This window comes from Lathyrus oleraceus, chromosome 4, assembly GCF_024323335.1.
Source record: "Lathyrus oleraceus cultivar Zhongwan6 chromosome 4, CAAS_Psat_ZW6_1.0, whole genome shotgun sequence".
NCBI classification, from domain to species: domain Eukaryota; kingdom Viridiplantae; phylum Streptophyta; class Magnoliopsida; order Fabales; family Fabaceae; genus Lathyrus; species Lathyrus oleraceus.
The window spans coordinates 56,176,387-56,188,503 of NC_066582.1; positions in this window are offsets into that span (position 1 = coordinate 56,176,387).

Sequence of the window (12,117 nt, forward strand, 5' to 3'; positions counted from 1 at the left end):
TTGAACCCACCCCACTCAAGACCATGAAATCACTCCTCTCCACAGACCACTCAAGATCATATGCTACTGAAATACTACCTTAAATATATGAACCGGCTAAAACAAAAAAATAAATAACATATAAACATTTTTATGTTTTTTTTTATCTCTGTTAAAAAACAAATTAAGTTAAATAAATAAAAAAGAAATTAATTAAAAAAAAGAAAAACAGAAAAAATGGAAACGACAAAAGCCCTTCTCCATCGCCTTCGTCTTCCTCCCCTCACAAACTCTCTCAGGCGAAAACCTCTCCCTGCTCTCAGAATCACTATCCCTCAAACTTACCCAATCGTCTCTCAAATGCACTCAAACGCCCCCCCCCCCCCCCCCCCCCCCCCCCCCCCCCCCCCCCCGCTCTCAAAATCATTCGCATCTACCTCTCAAAAACTCTCACAAATATTTTCAGACAACAAGCGTATGAGAAAAAATAGAGAGAACGAAAGAGAAATTCTTACAAAGCGTCGCAATGGTGGCGGTATAGGACTTGCAAACGCTGGCCTCCAGGTAATCAGTCTTGGGATTTTAGGGTTTTCTTTGCTTGAGATTTTTGTCTCCAAGTCTTTCTGTTGCTTGCCTCTTTTTGGATTAGGGTTTTTTAGTCTCTATTTTCGCCTCCAAGTCCTTTTTCTTCACTGATTCATTCTCCCTTTTATATTTCTGCAGCTAGGATTTCAAATTGGTGCCCTTGTGTTCAAAAGAGCATCCTGCGAAACACTTTTTTGATGCTCAGAACTTGGTTTGACTTCTTTGGTGCTAGGTTCGGAAGTGGTAATCTGAACCTTCGCTTTCTTCTTTGAATTTCATCTCTATTCCAAATTGGGAATTTTTCTGATTTTTGCATTTTACTGTTGGCTAATTAATCCTTTTTACTGCAGTGAAAATGGAGGGCTTGGTTTGATTTCAACATCTGAAGGATGGTTTGTGATTTTTCCTTGAATTTTAGTAGTTTCATGGTGAGTTGGTTTTGTTTGCAAGCCTAAGGCCAATGCTTTTGGTTGATTTCATGACTTAGCATTCTATGTGTGGCATGAGCTGTTTTGATGCCTTGCTAGATATGTATTGGTTGCATTGCTTGCTGCAGTTTGTTGTTTGATGGCAGGTTGGAGGCTTTGGCTAGGTGATGTGGTGTACTGTGAGCAGGGAACTTGGTTGCACTTTCCATGAGCACATTCCTGTGGTGCTGCTACAGCTTATTATTTGGTGGCTATGTGGAGTAGCAACTGGTGTTAGGATCATGTGGTAATGTTGGTTTGTTGCTACAGGATCTAAGCTGCAGCCTTCATTCACTAGTCCTTAACTAGTGTTTCCATGGTTTTGTGTAGTATATGGTGTTGGATTGATGGTGTTGGTAACATGTCACAACTTGCCTCATGGTGTAACTAGATTGATGTACCTTACACTCTTTGTTGCTCAATTCTGCAGCACACCATATTCATGTATTCAACCTTGGTCTGGCTTTTCATTTTATCTTGGTCCTAAGCCCTATTTAATGTTGGATTAACCATGCTTTTGGCCTAACACAGGTTGGTTCTTTCTAGCAGGCCCATAGGGAGTGCTTGTAGTCTGCAATAATCAATAGTTTGGTTTGGAAATGTGCAGGATAACTTACACAATATTCTTGTGACTTAGCTCAATATTCTCATGCGCTGCTTGTTACAGGATTCCTTATGGTTTGGCTTGGACAGATGCAGGACTTTCAGCAAGACCAACTTGCTTGTCCCTTTGGCTTGGTGCAACAAGGCCATGAAGAATGGGGATGTGTTTCTTGTTGGTTATGACTTGGTTGAGAAGTTTGGTTAATTGTTGCTTCCAGCTAGTCAACAGGTTTAGGTTTCCAATGCCTTGCAAATCACTTGTCTCTATTCTTTTATTGCAGATCTGGTGGTCATGTTGTTTGGTGATGATGGAAAGAGTGGGTGCATTGTGGAATGGAGCACGAGGATTATGGTAATCAAGCCTTGGTAGCATGTTTCCACTACATGATGCTTCTTGATACAACTTGTTAGCATAATGCCAACCAGTCTAGATACGATATCCCTTGATGGTCATGACTGAGTTTGGTCCTGTTGGATTGTTTCTGCAGGTATTTCCAGGTTGCAACCTCCATGAGCCATTACCATCAATTCTTGGCCTGATGTATGCATGGGCATGGTAGGGAGAATGTTGATGTTACTAACTTGTGAACATGTTCAGTTAAGTCTCAACGTTGCTGAATTTCCAAGATTTTATAGCAGTGTTTGCATGTTGATTGCATTGTAGCCTTGTTGTAGCAGGTAGGTTCATTGACTTCTAGTGTTGTTGTTTGATGCATGTAGCAGCACGAATCAAGATTGGCTCAGGGCGAAGTCATGGCCTTGTTGTCTCCTATTGTGAATTGTGGCTCAAGTTTGATGCAGGATGGCTTGAGTTAGCAACATATGTTCCCAATGGAGAATGGTGCTGGTGACTGCAGGTTTAAATACCAATTGGATTGGTTGAAATTAAATGCCATGTGGTTATGATCAAGGTAAACCTAGCCATTAGCTCATGTTTTAGATTATGGTGCATCATGGCTATGTTTCTGTTGGAGGTTTATGGCAGTGTGCTAGTTGGTCTTACAGGCTACTGATCCTTCATGGATGCTGCAGGAATCTTAATGACTGGTTGTTGTTCGTAGTGCACCTGTGTGAACCATGTTGAATCCTCCTACCAGGTAAGCTACCATGTATGCTATTTTATTGAGGTGTAATGTAAAAAACATGTAGGCTTAAGTTGGAAAACAGTTTTGAAGGTTTAACTTGGTGTATGGTCGTGTTCCGGTTGTGCAGGGAATATAACTCCCAGCTGAAACAGCATTCTCTATCCTTGGCTTTTCAGTTTCAATGGGGGGTGTTTTTTTTTTCTTCGACAGCAGCGTGCACAAGCAGAATATTAATATAGATACAACTGCAATGAAAAAGCATGCCAATAGCAATTCCAAGAACAAGAAATAGATTCGAATGCCCTCCCTTATTTGAAGAACTCAATGATGTAGCCGTAGGTGAATGATACAAAGGTGCTTTCTCTGGCGAAGCAGTTAAAGTAGGTGCTTGAGTTGGAGGTGGAGGTTCAAACCAGATTATGTTGAGAAGTTTGTACCCACCTACTAATCCAGGGTCTAAGCGCACCTTATGCATTGAAAGTAAAGAGTTTATTTTAGAAGTTTCATTGGCAGAGAAACTGATGCCTTTATGTGGAGTAATATCCATTGAGATATTCAATGTTGAAAAGTTGATTACATAAAAGTTTATCCGGTCAATCTGGGTATTATTTTGCAATCCTAGCTGGGTAGCTAATTCTTCAAGAAATTTATCCCAATCAGGACTCTGAGAGACATTCAAAAGAAGAATGTCTAGCTTTATGGGATATACACAGTGGCAAACCTTACCGCCTCGTTTCAGCACCATGTCTTGTTTACAACAATTGGAAGCATGAGGGGTCAAAAATAGGAAGGTTAACTTTGGTCAAAGTTGACCAAAAAGTCAACTGTTGACCAAAGTCAACAAAATGGTCAAAAATCAATTTTCTTTGTAGTTTCTTTGTAAATGGACATATGATTGATGATTGTGGTAAAAATTAGGGCTTTTGGGTTTTGGGTGACTTTGGTCAAAGTTGACCAAAAGGTCAACTGTTGACCAAAGTCAACAATTGGTCAAAAAATGTCAAATTTTGTATTTTCTTGTATGGAATCAAATGTAATGGTTTACAATGACATGAAATAAATTGAAATGGATTAACAAATGGTTTGAAGCTGGTTTCCAAATTGTTTTTGCCTTATGACTTGAATGACTTGACTGATAATGAACAGAACCATGAAATGAGACCATAAGGTTAGGGTTTTGGCATAGTATCCATGAACCAAAAACATGACTGGCAAGTGGCTAGAAACACAAGAAACTTGGTTGTTCAGATGACCCAGACCATAGATGTATCCACAATCACAACACCATGCCTTTGGATCAAAACCAATCCTCATATAAAACCAAAATAAGGTTAGGCCAAGCATGCCAAACAAACATAAAAATTTTAGGACCAAAATCGGGGTATGACAACTTTCTCCTCAAATAAAGCCTAAAATACCAAATTCTACTAACACTATAAAATTGGGCCTTAGTAAAAATCCATGTTAAGGCTAACTCCTTGACACTTCAACAACTAGGTGTTCGACAAAAACATGCTTCGACACAATGACTTACAAACCAATACACCACCTGATTCATTGTATCTAAGTTATATATATTCATTATAGATCTTAACTTCTTAAACACTTCGACCTACACTCCCTTCGTCATGATGTCTGTAATCTGATTCTTAGTTCTGTAGTGTTCCAAGTTCAACTTCGCTTCTGCCACTTTCTCTCGAAGATAATGGGACCTCATTTCAATGTGCTTACTTCGTCCATGCGCTATCAGATTTTTCGCCAGATTGATAACAGGCATGTTGTCGATCTTCATGGTAATTGCTCCATGATTCTTCCATGTAATCTCTTCAACCAGATTCACCATCCACATTGTTTGACATGCATAAAGAGAAACAACTATGTACCATACTTCACACGAAAAGAGTGTTATTACTGGTTTCTTTCTCAAACTCCAATCAACGGGTGCACCACCTAGCATAAACACATAACCAAACGTGGATTTTCTATCCTTAGCATCACTACACCAACTTGAGTCGGTGTATCACACTAGCTTGCATTCTTTTCATTCATGATCTACAGGAAATAAAATTCCATAGTCGAGAGTGCCTTTCAGATACCTTAGTATCCTCTTCGTCGCTGCTAGGTGGGATACCTTTGGCTTCTGCATGAATCTACTCATCATACCTACATGGTATGCTAGATCAGACCTTGTGTGACAAAGGTATCGAAGTGATCCAATGAGTCTTTTATACTGCGTTGGATCAACATCATCTTCATCTGTGTCTTTTGACAATTGTAATCTGGGCTCAGTTGGAGTTGAAGTTGGGTTGCAATCTTGCATCTTAAAGCTTTTGAGTATTTCAACTGCATATCTTGTTTAATGCATCATCAAGCCAATACCACTCTTGTAGAATTCGATTCCAAGGAAATATGAGAGATTTCCCAAGTCTGACATTTCAAACTCCTCACTTAGGTCATGTTTGAAATCTTCGATCTCCGTCTTGCAACTTCCTGTTATTAACAGGTGATCAACATAGAGACATAGTATAAGAAATTCACTATTTCTTCTTCTTACATATATCCATGCTCAGTTGTGCACTTTACAAATTCCTTCTCCTTCAAGAAACTGTCTATCTTCTTATTCCAAGCTCTTGGAGCTGGCTTAAATCCATACAGGGCTTTATGCAACACGTATACCTTGCTTTCTTCGCCATGTTTCACAAATCCAACTAGTTGTGGGACATAAACTTCTTCATCTAATGGGCCATTCAGGTATGCATATTTCACATCCATCTAACATGTGTGCCAGTTGTTCATGTTTGCTAGACCAACAACCAACCTGATTGTTTTGATCCTAGCAACAAGTGCAAAAACATCATTGAAGTCGATTCCTTCCTTCTGAAGAAATCCTTTCACCATAAGTCTTGCCTTGTGTCGAGTTGCTTCACCTTTGGGGTTCAACTTCACCTTGTATACCCATTTGAGGCAATTCGACAAGTGACCAGGTGTTGTTGTCTTTGATGAACTTCAGTTCCTCATTCATTGCTTTCACCCGCTTCGAATCCTTCAATACCTCAACTGCATTAACTAGTTCTACATCTACATAAAAATAATAGTGTACCAGCTCACCTTCATCATCGACCATATCATCTGATGTAATCACACATTCTTGCAACCTTGCAGGCATGTGTCTTGTTCTTTGAGGTCTACTTGTGCTTGCTTGACCTCTGACTTCTTCCTGTCGAACTTCTCTTTTGAATTTAGTTGATGGTTCTTCACATATAATTCTCACTGAATCCTTCTTGACATTTTGAGTTCAATCCCATTCCTTAAGCTCATCTATGATCACATCCCTGCTGATCACTACTTTATTATTCACTAGGTTGAAAAACTTATAATCTCCAGTCGAATGATATCCTATTAGGATCATCTGACTCGACTTGTCATCAAGTTTTCTTCTCAACTGATATGGCATATGTCTATGTGTTATAGACCCAAATACCTTCAGATGACTTAAGATAGGCTTGATACCAGACTAACATTCTTCTGGCGTAATTCCTTCTAGCTTCTTCGTTGGGCATTGAAGCTAGCGAAAATATACCAAAATGTATCCCACGCTCGAACATACAACAGAGTCGCCATCGAACTTTATTTATTCCAGAAGGAAAGGGAAAACATCGATAAAACTCAGGGGAAAGAGATATGTTGGGTAAGGAAGTCGGTTATGCAAGGGGAATGTATTAGCACCCCAAACATCCATGGTACTCCATGGGAACCGTTTTGATTGTTCTCGCTCGAATATGTGTTATATCTAAAGATTACTCGCGAGAGAATAGGAAAGGAAAAGAAATAGATAAAGTGATTGGTGAGGATTGGGTCCCTCATGCCTACGTATCCTCATAGTGCAATGAGGAATTCAGAGCTCCGTAGTTCAAAGAACTAATGATGGGAGATGAAAAGAAGTGTGATCAAAGTATGGTCTGAACCAAAGAATAATGTTGTTTGAACTCCAACAAGGGTGAAAAGATGAACCCAGGAGTAAGGTGGCTATTACCAGTACATGGGCTAGTAAGACCACCACTATAGGGTAAAGCCAAAAAGAAGAAGACATGGGTGTTTGGGCACAATCCCAAACATCTCTTGGTTCACAAGGTGACGCAAGAAGGAGCACAAAGAGGTAGTGTGTTTGGCTCAAAGATAACTGGCATATCACATGGGGTGAAGAAAGGTAGAATATGAGTGCATCATGGAGATGAACAGAGTGAAGTGACCAAAGTACACTATTATTTGAAATCGGAAGGTGAAAATGTATTGTTTGAAATCGGAAGGTGAAAATGTATTGTTTGAAATCTGGTGACAAGTGACTGAGGAAGTATTGTTTGAAATCGGAAGGTGAAAATGTATTGAATCCATAAGAGAAATGGGATTTATACCATAGAGGGAAACAACTTTAACTGATACGTGGACTAGCAGGACTGCCACTATAGGGTGATTAGCCAAAAAAGAAGGAATTAAGTGTCTGGGCACAATCTCAAACAACTCTAGGTAGAAATGCAGACTTTCGTTAGGCGTCCTAAAAGGGTATGTATGGAATTCCAAAGAAATTGTATTTCGATGTCAAAAGAATAATATGTCACTGGGTGAACGATTTATGATCGAAGGTAGATAATGGATAGTGAAAGAGATGGATGATTCCCTAAGGCGGAAGAAGTAATAATTAGAAGTATGCTCGCCAAGGACTCGCATCCTCGTGACTACGTATTCTCATTGGGCAATGAGAAAGTCAGAGCAATCGTAGTTCAGAACCACGAGAATAGAAAGAAAGAGACATACAGTGATGAAAAGTATAATCAGTACCAACAAAATGGTATCAAAAGGTATTTGTCCAAGCAATGGGGACTCACAATACAAACCCAATTTCATAAATTAACTGCCATGAAACAAGGAGAGAGATATTTGTCTAAGCAACGGGGAGAATGATCACGAACATTGAATAAAGAACAATGCCTCTACTCAGTCCATACGAACAGAGAACCTTTAATCCTTAGTGCTAGCTGCTACAAATAAAAATTGTGTGTTCGTGAGAGAAAAATTATAAAAAGATTTCACAAACCTAACTTCATCAATTGTAAAAGCTTCTACACAAATGTTCTATTTATAGAACCACTTGTGTAGGCAATAAGCGGAAAAAGTCAAACTTAAATGCATCATATGTATAATAATATTAATAATAATAATAATAATATATAATTATAATAACTATTATTATAATAAACATACTTTAATTATTATTATATTAAATAACTATTATAATAATAATAATAACTATTATGGTTATATTATATAGTGTTTCATATTTCAGTTAAGTACATTGTATCTTACGATGTTTTATAATTCTCTCAAATATATAGTATCTTATGGTGTTCAATATTTCACTTATTCATTCTATCTCTCATCATTTGTCCTTATGTGTTTGATCCTGTAAGTTCTCGTGACATTGCCAATTATACTAAATCACATTTAATATAATAAACAATGAGCGGTATCTAGCAACACATCACTGCTACCAAAGTCATAAAAATATCATGTGTGGTTACAAAATATTTTTGTGATAATATTATTGTGTACAATTAACTTTTTTCCCTTATAACTATATTGAACACACGACATCGACCGTCTCACCTTTGTTTAGTTCAATACATGATTTACAAATTGCATCTAAGTCACTCATGTCCCTCAAAATGCTTTGTGGAACACTCATCAACTCTCTTTATGGTCATCCAGTTACGAACAACGTTTGATCAACAATAAAGTACCTAACACCACATCTAGAATCCATAGTGATTTCAGGTGGAAGGATGGTATACACCACTATCACCGTGTGAATAACTTATGATACTTTGCATAACATTCTATGTAGTATTCTCATAGCAGGTCAGTCCGATATAAATATTACTCTTAATATTCATACCTATGTTAAGACTCAATCACTCTTTATCCGTGATCCATGAGATGTGATCATCAGTCTATCCACAGAATAATCTCAGTGTTTTAATGTTATCCCGCTTCACAATATAGCTCGACTACATATACTTTAAGAACAATGTCCTTATGTTTAATGAGATCTCATGATTAGGTCACACTTATCATTTCATTAAACGAATTAGATATTCTAGGAACTTTACTATTTTAGAAAAACAAATATAATAAAGAAATGCCTTTTAATTATTAATAAATAGTTCGATACAAGTACCAACTTCTAATAAAATTATTGGCTTTAGGGCTTACACCAACACTATGTACGAACTTATGATTATTTATGAACAAGAAGAATATTTTAGTTTTACTGTTAGGTATTCTAGACATCCGCAAGAAGATCCTTGCCACCTCTTAAGGCAATACAAATATGATGGATTTCCACATAAAGATCCTTGATGCCTCTTAAGGTAATATGAGTATTTTGGACTTCCACAGAAAAATCCTTACTACCTCTTAAGGCACTAGAAATATGTTAGACTACCACAAGAAGATCCTTTCTGCCTCTTAAGGAAATACAATCATGTTATACCTTTTGCAAGGAGACCCTTGCCGCGTCTTAAGGCGGTACATAAATACTGGACTTTCACCATAGAATCTTACCGCCCTCATGTGCATTATGAAGGGACTAAAGGTAGAGGGACTCAACTTAGAGCCTCGTTAGACGTGTTCACATCTTTCCTGAATGAATTAGAGTCTAATCAAATAAGTTCAACCTAAAGTCTCTCTCAAGGGACTCGACCGAAGTCCGACTGATAGACTTAACTTAAAGTCTCGCTTGATGGACTCAACTAAAGTCTATCCCAAGAGACTCATCTAAATACATTTTATGACTTAGAGTCTCATCAGACAACTCAACTTAAAATCTCTCCTAAAGGAGTTAAAGTCTCATTAGACAGGCTTAACCTAAAGTCTCATCCGAGGGACTCGACCGAAATTTGGTCTAAGAGACTTAACTTAAGGTCTCACTTGAGGGACTTGACTAAAGTCCAGTCCAAGATACTCATATAAATGCCTCATATGAGGGACTTAGAGTCTCATCAGATTGGCTCTACTTAAAATATCTCCTGAGGAACTTAAATTCTCATCAGATTGGCTCAATCTAAAGTCTCGCCCAAGAGACTCACTACTACGAAAAACACCTATAATCATGGTTGCGAAAGACCTATAATAACGCTTTAACAACCGTTTTTAGTTAGGATGTGATTGTATGTAGGTTATTTACAACCACGGTCTAGTGCCCATGGTAGAAAAGTGGAAAGTACGCTACTTATAACCATGGTTGTTTCAAATACTTATGGTGAAAGGTTTATCAACATTTTTTATTTTTCCCATATGTTTTCCTAACTACATTGATAACTTCCATCATAATATATAATATTAAATATTTTAACACAACAACAAGAACAAGAAGAACAATTACAAGAACAACTACAATAATAATAACAATAACAACAACAAGAGCAACAAGAATAACAACAAGAGCAACATGAACAACAAGAACAAGAACAACAAGAACAATAACAAGAATAACAAGAACAATAATCACAACAAGAACAATAAATAAGAACAATAACAAGAACGACAAAAACAACAACCAAAATAAAAATAATAAGAACAACAACAAGAACAACAAGAACAACCTAATAAATAAATAGAATTATTAAACAAGAATATTTTACGTGACACAACAATAACAAATAACATTACTAAGTTGAATCCATGATTTTCATGTCTCGTTCAATTTGGAGAAGATATGATGGAGTTTCGAAACTCGTTAATGGAAGAAATGTTTTTGAGTTTCATTATGGAAGAAATGATATTTTCAAGTTTGGTTTAGCGGAGGAATAATGTTTTGTAAATGGAAGAAGTTTGAAGGCAGAAGATGAACTTTGTCTAAGTACGTATGGGGAAAAACTGAACGAACTAAGAGTGTTATATATCTTTAAAAAAATAAGAATGCGCAACTTTTCACCATGGTTGAAATTCCAACCGTGGTGAAAATGGCTTTAAAATAAGTAAAAAATAAAAAATGTTGGTGTTGGGATTCGAACCTATGACCAGACGCCACTTTTCACTACGGTTGGAATTCCAACTGTGGTGAAAAGTGACTTAAAAATAAGTAACAACTCAAAAATGTTGGTGCTAGGATTTTTACCCGTGACCAGATGCCACTTTTCACCATGGTTTCAATTTCAACCGTGGTTAAAAATGATATCTTCCTACTTTTCACCATAGTTTTTATTAAGGACCGTAGTGGAAAGTCTTTTAATAAAATAAAATAAAATACAGGCATATAGATATCACCTATTACTTCATTTGGTTGAATATCCGAGGTAATAATATGTTACGAAATATATATTTTATAGTAGTGACTCAATCAAAGTATGACTCGAGAGATTTAAATTAAAGTCTCTCCTGAGGGACTCGACTAAAGTCCAGCCCGAGAGACTCATCGAAACGCCTCGCCTGAGGGACTTAGAGTTTCATCAGATAGGCCCAACTTAAAATCTCGCCCGACGAACTTAAAGTCTCATCAGACAAGCTCAATCTAAAGTCTCTCCTAAGGGATACAACCAGAGTTTGGCCCGAGAGACAAAAAGTAAAGTCTCGTCTGAGGGATTCAACTAAAGTCTAATTCAAGAGACTCATATAAATGCTTCGCCTGAGGGACTTAGAGTCTCATTAGATAGGCTCAACTTAAAATCTTGCATGAGGGACTTAAAGTGTCATCAGACAGACTCAAGCTTGAGTCTCAAGGGACTCGACCAAAGTTCGACCCGAGAGACTTAACTTAAAGTCTTACCTGAGGGAATCAAATAAAGTCCATCTCAAGAGAGTCGTATAAATTCCTCACATGATAGACGTAGAATCTCATCTGAAGACTCAACTTCAGATCTCGCTTGAGGGACCTCGAGTCTAATCATACAAGATCAATCTAAAGTCTCTCCCAAGAGACTTGTCTGAAGTCCATCCTGAGAGACTTAACTTAAAGTCTCGCCTAAGGAACTCGACTAAAGGCCATCCTAATAAAATCATCTAAATTCCTTTCCTAAGGGGCTTAGAGTCTCATCAGACAGACTTAATTAAGACCTCTCATGAGGGGCTTAGAGAATTATAAGACAAGCTCAACCTAAAGTCTCGCTCGAGGGACTCGACCAAAGTCTGGCCCGAGATACGTAACTTAAATTATCGCCTCAGAAACTCGACAAAATTACATCCTAAGAAAATCCTCTAAACGCCTCACCTGAGGGACTTGGGGTGTCATCAAACATGCTCAAATTAAAATATCGCCTGAGGGACTTAGAGTCTCATCAAACAGACTTAACCTAAAGTCTTACCCGAGAAACTCGACTGAAGTCTGATCTGAGAGACATAACCTA